Raw genomic sequence first — 15874 nt, 5'->3', positions numbered from 1 at the left:
TTTAAAAATCCACCTCTCTAAAAACAAGACTACCACCGTTGCCGCCTGCTATAGACCACCCTCTGCCCCCAGCTGTGCTATGGACACCATATGTGAACTGATTGCCCCTCCATCTATCTTCAGAACTCGTGCTGCTAGGCGACCTCAATCTCACACAAATTATCAATGAACCTACCAGATACCCCCCCCCCCCAAAGCCTTAAACACGGGCACCCTCATAGATATCATCCTAACCAACTTGCCCTCTAAATACAGCTCTGCTGTCTTCAACCAAGATCTCAGAGATCACTGCCTCATTGCCTGCATCCGTAATGGGTCAGCGGTCAAACGACCTCCACTCCACAAAACGCTCCCTGAAACACTTCAGCGAGCAGGCCTTTCTAATCGACCTGGCCGGGGTATCCTGGAAGGATATTGATCTCATCCCGTCAGTAGAGGATACCTGGATATTTTTTTTAAATGCCTTCCTAACCATCTTAAATAAACATGCCCCATTCAAGAAATGTAGAACCAGGAACAGATATAGCCCTTGGTTCTCCCCAGACCTGACTGCCCTTAACCAACACAAAAACATCCTATGGTGTTCTGCATTAGCATCGAACAGCCCCCGTGATATGCAGCTGTTCAGGGAAGCTAGAAACCATTATACACAGTCAGTTTGAAAAGCGAAGGCTAGCTTTTTCAAGCAGAAATTTGCTTCCTGCAACACTAACTCAAAAAAGTTCTGGGACACTGTAAAGTCCATGGAGAATAAGAACACCTCCTCCCAGCTGCCCACTGCACTGAAGATAGGAAACACTGTCACCACTGATAAATTCACCATAATTGAGAATTTCAATAAGCATTTTTCTACGGCTGGCCATGCTTTCCACCTGGCTACTCCTACCCCGGTCAACAGCACTGCACCCCCAACAGCAACTCGCCCAAGCCTTCCCCATTTCTCCTTCTCCCAAATCCGTTCAGCTGATGTTCTGAAAAAGCTGCAAAATCTGGACCCCTACAAATCAGCCGGGCTAGACAATCTGGACCCTTTCTTTCTAAAATTATCTGCCGAAATTGTTGCCACCCCTATTAGTAGCCCGTTCAACCTCTCTTTCGTGTCGTCTGAGATTCCCAAAGATTGGAAAGCAGCTGCGATCATCCCCCTCTTCAAAGGGGGGGACACTCTTGCCCCAAACTGCTACAGACCTATATCTATCCTACCATGCCTTTCTAAGGTCTTCGAAAGCCAAGTCAACAAACAGATTACCGACCATTTCGAATCTCACCATACCTTATCTGCTATGCAATCTGGTTTCAGAGCTGGTCATGGGTGCACCTCACCCACGCTCAAGGTCCTAAACGATATCTTAACCGCCATCGATAAGACATTACTGTGCAGCCGTATTTATTGATCTGGCCAAGGCTTTCGACTCTGTCAATCACCACATCCTCATCGGCAGACTCGACAGCCTTGGTTTCTCAAATGATTGCCTCGCCTGGTTCACCAACTACTTCTCTGATAGAGTTCAGTGTGTCAAATCGGAGGGTCTGCTGTCCGGACCTCTGGCAGTCTCTAAGGGGGTGCCACAGGGTTCAATTCTTGGACCGACTCTCTTCTCTGTATACATCAATGAGGTCGCTCTTGCTGCTGGTGAGTCTCTGATCCACCTCTACGCAGACGACACCATTCTGTATACTTCTGGCCCTTCTTTGGACACTGTGTTGACAACCCTCCAGGCAAGCTTCAATGCCATACAACTCTCCTTCCGTGGCCTCCAATTGCTCTTAAATACAAGTAAAACTAAATGCATGCTCTTCAACCGATCGCTACCTGCACCTACCCACCTGTCCAACATCACTACTCTGGACGGCTCTAACTTAGAATACGTGGACAACTACAAATACTTAGGTGTCTGGTTAGACTGTAAACTATCCTTCCAGACCCATATCAAATCTCCAATCCAAAGTTAAATCTAGAATTGGCTTGCTATTTCGCAACAAAGCATCCTTCACTCATGCTGCCAAACATACCCTTGTAAAACTGACCATCCTACCAATCCTTGACTTTGGCGATGTCATTTACAAAATAGCCTCCAATACCCTACTCAACAAATTGGATGCAGTCTATCACAGTGCAATCCGTTTTGTCACCAAAGCCCCATATACTACCCACCATTGCGACCTGTACGCTCCATGTCATCTACAAGACCCTGCTAGGTAAAGTCCCCCCTTATCTCAGCTCGCTGGTCACCATAGCATCTCCCACCTGTAGCACACGCTCCAGCAGGTATATCTCTCTAGTCACCCCCAAAACCAATTCTTTCTTTGGCTGCCTCTCCTTCCAGTTCTCTGCTGCCAATGACTGGAACGAACTACAAAAATCTCTGAAACTGGAAACACTTATCTCCCTCACTAGCTTTAAGCACCAACTGTCAGAGCAGCTCACAGATTACTGCACCTGTACATAGCCCACCTATAATTTAGCCCAAACAACTACCTCTTTCCCAACTGTATTTAATTTATTTATTTATTTTGCTCCTTTGCACCCCATTATTTTTATTTCTACTTTGCACATTCTTCCATTGCAAAACTACCATTCCAGTGTTTTACTTGCTATATTGTATTCACTTTGCCACCATGGCCTTTTTTGCCTTTACCTCCCTTCTCACCTCATTTGCTCACATTGTATATAGACTTGTTTATACTGTATTATTGACTGTATGTTTGTTTTACTCCATGTGTAACTCTGTGTCGTTGTATCTGTCGAACTGCTTTGCTTTATCTTGGCCAGGTCGCAATTGTAAATGAGAACTTGCTCTCAACTTGCCTACCTGGTTAAATAAAGGTGAAATAAATAAAATAAATAAAAGAAGAGGCCTTTTGAGGTAATCGTCTATCACATGTGATGAAACAGTATTGGTTGGTCACGTGGATGAAACAAAACGGTAATGATTCATTAATTATGTAAAATCATGCAAATATAACTTGTCTGTGTATAGCCGTATATGACAACTGCTGAGACTGCCCAGGCAATTCTCCTGATTGACATGTGTACTATGGTGCATTGCATTGATTGGAGCCTCTCCAGCGCCCTGACAAATTAACAATGATTCATTTAAGATTGACTTCGAGTGTCCCTGTGTAAGAATTTCCACGACATTGTAGAAACACCTCAAGGATGCTCAATGGGAAACAGGATGCACCTGAGCTCTATTTAATTCCGAGTCTCATAGCAAAGGGTCTGAATACTTATGTAACATTTGTTTTATTTTTAATACATTTGCAAAAATTTCTAAAGAACTGTTTTTTTTTGTCATTATGGGTTATTCAGTGTAGCTTAATGAGGGGAAACATTTATTTAAACCATTGTAGGCTGTAAAGTAACAAAATGTGGAGAAAGGGAAGGGGTCTGAATACTTTCCGAATGCACTGTATATACTGACCAGGGAAGCCCCCATTCTGTTATAGACAGAAGCCTGTGACATGACAGACCAAACAGGCCTCATCTCTCGGCATGTCCAACCACCCTATTATCTCAGCCAATCATGACTAGCCAGAAAGTACCTTGTCTTTAAGACAGAAATTACCCCTCATAACTTTATATATTTTTTCATATTTCAGATCTCATAAAAGTTAATAATTATGGCATTTGAAAGTTCACATGTTCAAGGAGACATTTCTGCTATTTTTTGTTTGTTTTACCATCCCTCCCGTGAAGTAGGAACTGGCGTCGAAGGCCTTTCCCTGAAACTCAGTTATTTCCAATTTCATATGAACTTTTCTGAAGTTTTCTGTTTGTCTTTGATACATCGGTAATCTGTTTCTCAACTTGTCTTAACCAATGTATAGGTACGTATTCCAAGAAACGTTCAAGTTTGGAAGCAAAAGGCTGTTTAAAGTTGAAGTATTAACATCATTAATATTCCGCTCTATTATTTATACAATAAGGAAATGTCTGTGTAATAATCTACTTTTTAAAACTTCAGCTCAGTCCTCCACCCAGGTTTGCCACCTGGTTTACAGTAGTTTAATCTGGCTTTCAGTCCACTCACCGGCCTTGGTTAGTGATTCCAGCAGCAGAAAATTGTGCTAATTTCTCCTTCAATTTCATGCAAATGTTTTCTCAGGTGCTGACTGACATTTCACTGACTGACATGAGTGAAATGTTTTCAGTGCTTTAATAAGACTACTACCAGGTCCAGGCTCCCTCTCCTCCACTCTCTCTAGCATCGCCTGTTAGGGCCTTTTCCTCTCTGAGACTAATGTAATGCTAACGTCATGCTACACACACACACACACACACACACACACACACACACACACACACACACACACACACACACACACACACACACACACACACACACACACACACACACACACACACACACACACACACACACACACACACACACACACACACACACACACACACACACACACACACACACACACACACACACACACACACACACACAGTCTTGTATAACTAACCTTGTGGGGACACACAATTCAGTCCCATTCAAAATCCTATTTTCCCTAACCTTAAACCCAAAACACAACCGTAACGCTAACGCTAACCCTAGCTCCTAACCCTTAATCTAACCCTAACTCCTAACTTTAAGAGCCAGTTTCACAGATAAGGCAGGTTTAACTTCTGCTTAGTACTGTTTGTGAGGGAGAATGGGAGAACTATTTGGAATATCTAAATGAAGACCAACATGCACTACAGAGACCAGCCAGATGAGTACTTGTGAATAGGAATAAACCAATAAATTACTTTGAAATAGCTTTGAGACAGCTTTAGTATGTACAAAGAAAATGCATTGGAGATAATATGTTTGCTTGAGCCTAGACTTTCTTCTCTATCTTAAAGAGAAAGGCCTTTACCCAATTCTCTCCAAGTTCTGATCACTTTAAGGTTTTTGGCATCTGAAATCATTCATCATGAAACTGGTGATTTGTGTTGTGCCAGTGAAGCAACTGTGTGTAGAATAGTTCAAAGTCTGCAGGGCCATTTGTGAACTGAGGAGTCTTTACATCAAGTTTCCTGATGCTGCTGGCCAAGCCAACTATAAAGTACAATTCTATGAATATAGGCACTTCCCAGGAGTGATTGGCTGTATAGATGGATGTCATGTTCCCATCAAGTGTCCATCAACTCCTGATGTTGAGGAGTCTACAGGAACCGTAAGAACTGGTTTTCCATCAATGTTCAGGGTGTATGCACTCCGAATTTAGGGTTTTCTAACATTGTTGCCCTTTGGAAAGGTGCAACTCACAATTCAAGGATTTTTCTCAACTTTTCAGTGTGTGCTCAGTTTCAGAGAGAACGACATAGTGCACTACTACTTGGTGACAGTGGATATGGTCAGAGTAACTTTTTATTCACTCCATACATCAATCCCACAACAGCTGAGCAGCAAAGATATAATAGAGCTCATATCCGCATGAGAGGGATTATCAAGCGTATGTTTTGATTATGGAAAAATCTATTCCAGTGTTTATGCAATACACTTCATTTCAAGCCAAGAAGATGCTGCAAGGTGATCATTGCTACAGCTGTGCTGCACAACTACCTGAAGCGGCACTGCTGTCCGAAAATGGAAGATCAGGATCAAGCAGATGTTCCCATGGCTGAGGCAGACAATGACCAACGAGGACTTGCACACAGAGTTGCTTTCACATTGCAGCACTTCAACTAGATGATATACATTTAAATATGGAATATATTAATTATGGCCTATTTTTGCATCGATAATGTTTGTTCTGTACAAAATTAAAATAGTGTGCTTTTTATGGTTTTTACTTTCAATAACTGGATGGTTTGACAAAATTAGTTTTAGTAGCGTTTTTTCATGTTCACTAAAGTTGTATTTTTGCCTCTGACATTGTTTTGTCACAAGATTCAGATCAGTAATGGTGTTTTCTATTCCATTCCGGGTTTTTATGAGCACCATTAGACCAACAGCATGTGCTCATACTTAATCAGGCTTGTCCCAGGTGTTTTCATTTAGGCTTACTGACCTTACTCCAGGACTCCATATTCTCTGACTAACTAAGCCATATTTAAGCCATGTTCATGAAAGCTACTTAAATGTCCTAGTTTAACTAGTAATTTGTAAGTCGCTCTGGATAAGAGCGTCTGCTAAATGACTTAAATGTAAATGTACTCCTGGCTTAATCTAAGATATGTCTGTGAAACAGGCCCTAAAACTAATTAGAACCTTAATCCCAAACCCTCTAGAAATAGCATTTGACCTTGTGGGGACTAACAAAATGTCTCCAGTTGGTCAAATTGTTGTGTCATGTTCAAGAGCTGAGGAAGTATGATTGATTGAAGACTTGGGAGAGTTATGGGAGACTACAGGATCTTAAATTGAGCCAGGTTGGGCGGCTAAGGGAGTCTTCGTCCTATCATTGTAGCCTGTATCTTAATGTTGTAGCCTTTATCCTAATGCTGTAGCCTGTATCCTAATGCTGTAGCCTGTATCCTAATGTTGTAGCCTGTATCCTAATGTTGTAGCCTGTATCCTAATGTTGTAGCCTGTATCCTAATGTTGTAGCCTGTATCCTAATGTTGTAGCCTTTATCCTAATGCTGTAGCCTTTATCCTAATGCTGTAGCCTGTATCCTAATGCTGTAGCCTGTATCCTAATGTTGTAGCCTGTATGCTAATGTTGTAGCCTGTATCCTAATGTTGTAGCCTGTATCCTAATGTTGTAGCCTGTATCCTAACGTTGTAACGTATATTCACAATACAAATCTCATCGTAACCTACCCCGCGCATCTGAGGGATGGCCCAATGAGATCCTAAACTCTTGATGAGCTCCCAAACAGAGAACAGGGCCCACATCCGCAAAGCCCTTCAGTGTAGGAATGCTGATCTAATATGTCTCAGTATGTGTAGGCCATCTATCTGATGCTGTCTGGCCAAGAAGAGTATGACATTGTTGGCTCCTGTTGCATTGAATGCAAGGGAAGGCAGCAAGCATTTGGCCTCTCTTGATAAAAAAAAAAATAGCCTTGAGCAAAACTGAGTGAGCTCAGCTGTGAATGGTCCTGGTGCACCAAAAAAATAAAGTGTCAAAGGAAGCCAGTTTGGATTTGGCTTCAAACCAATCACATCACAAGCCAAATGCCATTGACAGAAAGAACTTGAATTGTTGCATCTCATTGTGTTGTTGTCCTGCGGTGGTTAGCTAGCTAAAATTGTCCCTTTCCTAAATTAGCTATGGATAGGGATTTGGACTTGTGGATTTACTTAATTCGCCATACTGGCCAATGATTATAAGGGTGGCTCTGATCCAACCATAACTTCATACATTGTGCCTCTGGCCCCAGAGGATGAAAGTTCAACATGTAGCATGATGTAGTAGACTAATGTTAACTAGCTGGCCTGGCGCATCGTTGCCCATGAAAGGAAATTAGGCTCATGAGTAAGCATTTTAGCCAGGTAGCCTAGGATAACAAAAACTAAAAGCATGCACTGAATGACAGAGTTATAGACCGTTTAGGCAACATGAAAGAGTAGGATGGCATTGTGTTTCTCTACAAGTAGGGTGAGTCAACAGGTTTTTTTTCGTACTTGCACGCACGCATGCAAACACACAGACATAAATCAGTACCATGGACAGCTACATCATATTTAGCTTATGTTTATTGGACTAAATCGTTTGTCACTGTATTAGACTAAGCATAGGTGATTAGATGATGTTGAGCTGTTGCTTAGATCAGCACTCCTACTCCGAGGTGCTTTGTGTATACGGGCCCAGATCCTCTGAGAAGAGATCCACAGCTCCTACATAATGCTTACTTAGGCACGGTGTGTGTGTGTATGTGTATATCCTGGGGGCTAGAGAAGAGGGTAACAAAAATCATTATTTCTCTCCACAAGGTTTCCTCCATCACAGCTTCTAGGACCTCAGTATTTTTCAGATGTTTTCCTTTACCTTATTATGTTTCATCTGTATTTAATCTGTAGTCAGTGGGCAGGTAGATAAGATATTGATTTGAAGACGCTTTTCATTTGTAATCTCTATTCTCCCTCAATGTAATCCAGTATGAAGTTACAGTCTATGGGTAACTTTACAGGCGCTCTAATTGGCAATGTAAGTCAGGCACCTGATGGAGAAAAGCCATTCACTTTGAGGGCTCCTGGGTATGAATATCGGCTATGTAAAACAGATAGGATAGGGGACACACGGGACTCATGAACCATTTCCTGTGTGCGTTTCTTACCCCTGACACTCTTTCATCGTGTGAACCAACCTTTTCATTCTAGTCAGTGGCTGCTGCATAGGCCTACAGTTTGAGCAAGCTGATCTAGGAAAGTAGGCACAAATAAAATCCCAAATCTCACAACTTTAAAATCACCCAATTATATTATCATATAACACAAAACAAAATTCCAATATTTTTTCTAATAGTTATCTCAAATGATGTACGCTTTTAAAGTTATGCGTGTTTTCCTTGAACTTCAATGTTCCCCTCATAAAAACCACACTGTGGTTATAAGGTGTTACCACACGGTGTACATGCTGCCAGCTCCACACCGCTGCGCAGCTCGCTGCACCAACTCTTTCCAGTGGCCCCGGGTTGGTCGGGCGGGTGGGGTTTTTCCACCTCAGAGGAGGAAAATAAACATGGAGCAATCATTCCATCAGCCGAGGACCAGCGAACAGGCTCAGCGAAGCCTCATTGAAGCCAGCCATCAGCAGGGGAAGTAAATGTAATCTCTCCAGGGAGAGTATTATACACGCTGGGCCTGAGCAACAAACAGAACAGCAGCAGCACAGAACCTGTCTCTACATCGTCCCAATTATCACGCTGGAGTTTCTGTTATGTGAATTTTCGTTATCAATGTTCATAAACTTCAATTAATTTACTCAGTCTGCAACCCAGAGTTTGTAAGATTCTGGTTGAATGAAACAGACAAGAGTCCCAGTTTACAATAGTCAAAACCCAGTCTTTATAACACACACAAACACATTCAAATCTTAAACTACGCCTTGCTCAGACAGTCGGCATTTTTCCACTACAGAGATACATTGTTTAATCTGCAACATGTTTCATAATTCTCTGCAAGCCTAACAGTTTCTCCCCTCCACGGGTGGAGACAGAATGTCCTGTAAGGAACACAGTATTCCACAGTAGTCTGTCGATAGCTCCTCTTATAATTTGTTTCCCACTTGCACCCTGCTTACATACTAAAAAGGAACAAAAGGTCCTTGTTCTAATTCTGACTAAAACTACACACATCATCAGATTATAGTTTTATGATTCTAATAAATTTCATAAAATGATATGGTTTCAGGGTGGAATATTTTTAGTCATTATCTTAACATTACCATAAACATATAAATAATTTAGTCATTATCTTACCATTACCTTAAACATATAAATCATATGAATTTCTATCATATCAGTTTCACAATTCTAATGGCTATGGTCTGGACTGTTCACACTTCTACCGAAGATAATCAATTTGGGTCTGTTGCAGCCAGGTAGGTATTGTCTGACGCGAGTAAGGTTACATTGGACATGGGACAAAAGCAACCATGGATCCAGTTTGGACACAGGTTCAACACATAGATAATTATTATACCGTGTGGCTCTTTTACCCCTAAAGCCAGAGGATGAGGACTGAAGATGGAAACAGATCAGCTTGTGGTGATGAGAGATTATGATCCAGTGTGTTCTCTCTGTGACCGGGGGGTCGGGGTGTACCGTGACAAGGACAGAGAAGACAGAGGTTCCTGTGTGATATCTTGTTCGGTGGAAGCAGCGTGTCGCTGGTGTCGTCACAGCGACCACGGGCGTGTCCAGTTCCAAGCAGGAGCCACGGAACTGAGTTTGATGTGTTGCCTTTGTGTTTTTATCCCTCAACCATTTCAACTCCCTCTCTCTCCCCAGCCCCAACATGTGAGCCGGGGATGGCTTTGAACCAGGGCCCTCCCCATCTCCTCTCCTTCGCCCTGCCTTCTCCTGAGTCCCAGCACAGGAAACAGGGCTGCTGAGCTTATATGGGAAATTAGCAGATACTGCAGAGAGAAAATATAATTTGAGTCAGGGAATAGTTTTTAATCATGCATCAATTAATTCATAATGATTCATAATTAAATTGTTGCAAAGACATTATGTGAAATAAAATCACTATCCTTGCAGAATACAGTGATAAAAAGGTGCACTTTATCTGGCCTATAGTTTCAGCTTTCATTGATCATCAGAGAGGATGCAGGTACAGTAGGGCTTGACTGTGTGTCACTCAATGTGCTCTTATGGAAGTAATTTAAATATACAGTATGTCTTATAAACCCAGTCAGTAATATGTTTAGGGCAGTGATGGTCAGTGAGGGAGGAAAATCTTTTTTCTAATGGGCCATATTTCTATTACAGCATATTGGATGACTGTCATCCATATTTCATTCACCCAGCACAATGTAACATTGTTAGGTTTAGGCTATTACAAGATACTCAAATTTCCTCTATACCCATCATGAGATTGCTACAACCTACCCTATGAATTCAAGTTTACGACGTAGGTGCACAGGTCGAGAGCAATCAAGGTGACAGACAGCGACACATTCAATACTGCCATGCACATTCTTGCCTGCATCTAGCTGATCTAGTTGCAAACAAGAGTTCCTATTGGAAAAAATCAGGTATCTTTATGCCCGTTTCGTTCCATTTTCTTCCATTTAAGAAATGTTTTTCAACAGAATCAGTGGAATGAATACACCCCTGATCACACGCTAACACAGAACTAGCAGTCACATACTTTGCGACCTTTTGCCACATTTCAGGCTTCAAACATAAAGATATAAAACTGTATTTTGTTGTGAAGAATCAACAACAAGTGGGACACAATCATGAAGTGGAACGACATTTATTGGATATTTCAAACTTTTTTAACAAATCAAAAACTGAAAAATTGGGCGTGCAAAATTATTCCACATGACCACATGATCACTTTGCTCATCGTATACATAATTGCTTCCCACATCTACGCTATCTCCGTTTCTCACCTTTTCCCTTTGCTTGTTGACTTCAGTGCACAATATAACAGCTGTCTGTGCCAGGTGAAAAAAACATCCCTCTCTGAACTGGGTGTTTGAGTAGGCTAAACTATCTAGCTGGATTCACTGGCTAAGTAAATTCAAATAAGTCGGAAGTTTACATAGACTTATGTTGGAGTCATTAAAACTCGTTTTTCAACCACTCCACACATTTCTTGTTAACAAACTATAGTTTTGGCAAGTCGGTTAGGACATCTACTTTTGCATGACACAAGTCATTTTTTCCAACAATTGTTTACAGACAGATTATTTCACTTATAATTCAATGTATCACAATTCCAGTGGGTCAGAAGTTACCATACACTATGTTGACTGTGCCTTTAATCAGCTTGGAAAATTCCAGAAAATGTGAATGTACCTGTGGATGTATTTCAAGGCCGACCTTCAAACTCAGTGCCTCTTTGCTTGACATCATAGGAAAATCAAAAGAAATCAGCCAAGACCTCAGAAAAAAATTGTAGACCTCCACAAGTCTTGTTCATCCTTGGGAGCAATTTCCAAATGCCTGAAGGTACTACGTACATCTGTACAAACAATAGTATAGTACCAAGTATAAACACCATGGGACCACGCAGCCGTCATACAGCTCAGGAAGGAGACACGTTCTGTCTCCTAGAGATCAACATACTTTGATGCGAAAAGTGCAAATCAATCCCAGAACAACAGCAAAGGACCTTGTGAAAATGCTGGAGGAAACAGGTACAAAAGTATCTATATCCACAGTAAAACAAGTCCTATATCAACATAACCTGAAAGGCCGCTCAGCAAGGAAGAAGCCACTGCTCCAAAACCGCCATAAAAAAGCAAAACTACGGTTTGCACCTGCACATGGGGGCAAAAATCATACTTTTTTGAGAAATGTTCTCTGGTCTGATGAAACAAAAATAGAACTGTTTGGCCATAATGACCATCGTTATGTTTGAAGGAAAAAGGGGGAGGCTTGCAAACTGAATAACACCATCCCAACCGTGAAGCACAGGATGGCAGAATCATGTTGTGGGGGTGCTTTGCTGCAGGAGGGACTGGTGCACTTCACAAAATAGATGGCATCATGAGGAAAGAAAATGCTGTGGATATATTGAAGCAACATCTCAAGACATCAGTCAGGAAGTTATTAAATAATGTTTTATTTTACCTTCATTTAACTAGGCAAGTCAGTTAAGAACAAATTCTTATTTTCAATGATGGCCTAGGAACAGTGGGTTAACTGCCTGTTCAGGGGCAGAACGACAGATTTGTACCTTGTCAGCTCCGTTTTTTTTTCTCCGGTTACTAGTCCAATGCTCTAACCACTAGGCTACCCTGCCGCCCCAAAGCATAGCCAAATGGGTCTTCCTAATGGACAATGACCCGAAGCATACTTCCAAAGTTGTGGCAAAATGGCTTAAGGACAACAAAGTCAAGGTATTGGAGTGGCCATCAAAGCCCTGACCTCAATTCTTTACCAAATTTGTGGGCAGAACTGAAAAAGTGTGTGCAAGCAAGGAGGCCTACAAACCTGACTCAGTTGCACCAGCTCTGTCAGGAGGAATGGGCCAAAATTCACCCAACTTATTGTGGGAAGCTTGTGGAAGGTTACCCGAAACGTTTGACCCAAGTTAAACAAAATGCAATGCTACCAAATACTAATTGAGTGTATGTAAACTTCATTCTTCCTACTATTATTCTGACATTTCACATTCGTAAAATAAAGTGGTGATCCTAACTGACCTAAAACAAGGAATTATTACTAGGATTAAATGTCAGAAATTGTAAAACTGAGTTTAAATGTATTTGGCTCAGGTGTATGTAAACTTCTGACTTCAACTGTATTTATTTATCTCTCTCTCTTTCTTTTGATTCTACTTCATTGTGTAAGAAATGAATATGTTCAAAACTGTTTAACTATTGTCTTTGTTTCTCTTTGAGTTAACTACCAACCACATGTTATGGACTGCCGAGCTAGCTAGCTGTTTCTTATGCTTTCAGTACTATATGCATCTTCTGATCCTTTGATTGGGTGGACAACATGTCAGTTCATGCTGCAAGAGATATGTTAATTGATTGTTGATCATTGCTAGACAGCCATTTTCAATTCTGGCCATAGAATTTCAAGACGATTTAAGTCCAAACTGTTACTAGACCACTCAGAAACAGTCAGTGTAATTGTGTTTTATGTTATTGTCCTGCTGAAAGGTGAATTTGTCTCCCAGTGTCTGGTGGAAAGAAGACTGAACCAGGTTTTCCTCTAGGATTTAGCCTGTGCTTAGCTGTATTCTGTTTCTTTATATCCCCCCCAAAATCTCCCTGGTCCTTGGCGATGACAAGCATACCCATAACAAACATACCCATAACATGATGCAACCACAGTTTAGGAATATGAAGTGGTGTGGTGTGTTGTGTTGGATTAGCCCCACACATAATGCTTTATTTTTCAGGACATAAAGTACATTTCTTTACCCTTTTTTTGTTTTTGTTTACAGTTTTACTTTAGTGCCTTATTGCAAACAGGATGCATGTTTTGGAATATTTTTATTCTGTACAGGCTTCCTTTTTTTCACTCTGTCATTTAGGTTAGTATTGTGGAGTTACTATGTTGTTGTTGATCCATTCTCCGTTTTCTCCTATCACAGCCATTAAACTAACTGTTTTTAAGTCACCATTGGCCTCTCCTCTCCAGCAACTGACTTAGGAAGGACGCCTGTATCTTTGTAGTGACTGGGTGTATTGATACACCATCCAAAGTGTAATTAATAACTTCACCATGCTCAAAGGGATATTCAATGTCTGTTTATTCTTTGTAGCTATACCCATTTAACAATAGGTGCCGCTCTTTGCGAGGCATTGTAAAACCTTTTTGGTCTTTGTGGTTGAATCTGTGTTTGAAATGTACTACTTGACTGAGGGACCTTACAGATCATGTGGGGTACAGAGATGAGGTAGTCCTTCAAGAAGCATCATAAAGCCTATTATTGCACAGTGTCCATGCAACTCATATGACTTGTTAAGCAAATTTTTACTCCTAAACGTATTTAGGCTTGCCATAAGGGGTTGAATACTTATTGACTCAAGACATTTCAACTTTCATTTTTAATGAATTTGACATTATGGGGTATTGTGTGTAGGTCTGTGACTCAACATCTACATTTGATCAATTTTAAAGTCTGGCTGTAACTCAAAAAAATGTGGAAAAAGTCAAGGGATGTGAATACTTTCTGATGACATTGTATCATGGTCCAAACACAGCAACATAGTCGTGAAGAGGGCACAACAACGCCTCTTCCCCCTCAGGAGGCTGAAAATATTTGGCATGGGGCCTCAGACCCTCATAAAGTTCTATAGCTGCACCATTGAGAGCATCTTGCTTGGCTACATCATCGCTTGGTATAGCAACTTCTTGGCATTCAGCCACAACGCACTAGGGTAGTGCAGCCGGCCCAATACATCACTGGGGCCGAGCTCCCTGCCATCCAGGACCTATATACGAGGCGGTGTCAGAGGAAGGCCCTAAAAATTGTCAAAGACTCCAGCCACCCAAGTCATTGATTGTTCTGTCTACTGCACGGCAAGCGGTACCAATGCACCAACTCTTGGACCAACAAGACCTGAAACGGCTTCTAACCCCAAGCCATAACTCAGCTGAATAATTAGTCCAGATAGCTGTTTGGTTAACTATTTAACTATCAGTCCAGATTCTGACCCCTTAGTTTCCTAAACATGGTAGCCACTTGACTCTTCATTCCGCTTTTTACTCCTGTCAATTTAGAGTCTAGACCCCTTACCCAGCTTCTCTCAATATGTGGAGGTGTGTAGGCTAGCCGAGTAAAGTCTACCCATGTTACAGTTTACTCCTGTCAATTTACAGTTTCAATTGTGGACAGGTTGAGTTCTTCAAGTAGGCTCGGCTTTACAGGGCAGGGTAATACTGTACACTAGGTGTTTGCTGAGGACAATAGTTTTTTTAATACAAATTATTTTCTGATTCTTTATGTGCAAGTGTAGCATGTAATGCTGATTTCATGATAAATGATCTCTTCTTGAACCCCAGACAGACATGGAGTATGTGTTGGTCATGACACCAGCCAGACAATGTTTAATAAAACACTGAAACCAGATTTACAATCACAATTGAAAGGTCGTTAGCATTTCATAGATTGATATATGTTTGTATGTTGTGTATGACGTCAAACCAGTGATGTATAGATCAACAGTTCAGTTTAGAAAAACCCAAAGCACCATAAAACGTCTGTAAGAAAGACGCTTTGTAAATCATCTTGCTACGTCTGAGCTACAAAGCATGTGAAACATAAGCAAGCAATTCAAACTTTTTGTGAGAGAGAGATTACATGTAAACCGATCATTATTTCAATATCCTGTCCTCTTGGATTATTCTGCGGTTTCTTTGCATACTCCAAAAATATACCCTCTCTCCTCTCTTGTTCATTTTTCTCCTTTGAAATGTGTTTAATCATTTTGTAGGTGAACATTCATTACAGCTGTAGCCAGATTACAACTCGTTTGTGTTTCCTTTGAAAGAAATAAAGCTTAACAGAGCACCCCATCATATTAATGCAGTTTGGTATCTTAAAGACAGACATCCACTTCATCCAATGTGCAGTCTAGCTGCTAGATAAATATAGATATTTTGACTTTAGAGTGCTTCTGATAATTGTGCTTCCCAAATTGCAACCCATTCACCGGGCTCTGGTCAAAAGTAGTGCACTATATACAGTACCAGTCAAAGGTTTGGACACACCTACTCATTCCAGAGTTTTTCTTTATTTTTCTTATTTGCTACATTGTAGAATAATAGCGATTACATCAAAACTACAAAA

Source organism: Oncorhynchus gorbuscha, linkage group LG09 (assembly GCF_021184085.1).
Source record: "Oncorhynchus gorbuscha isolate QuinsamMale2020 ecotype Even-year linkage group LG09, OgorEven_v1.0, whole genome shotgun sequence".
NCBI classification, from domain to species: Eukaryota; Metazoa; Chordata; class Actinopteri; order Salmoniformes; family Salmonidae; genus Oncorhynchus; species Oncorhynchus gorbuscha.
Note: the sequence above shows the minus strand (reverse complement) of the source record.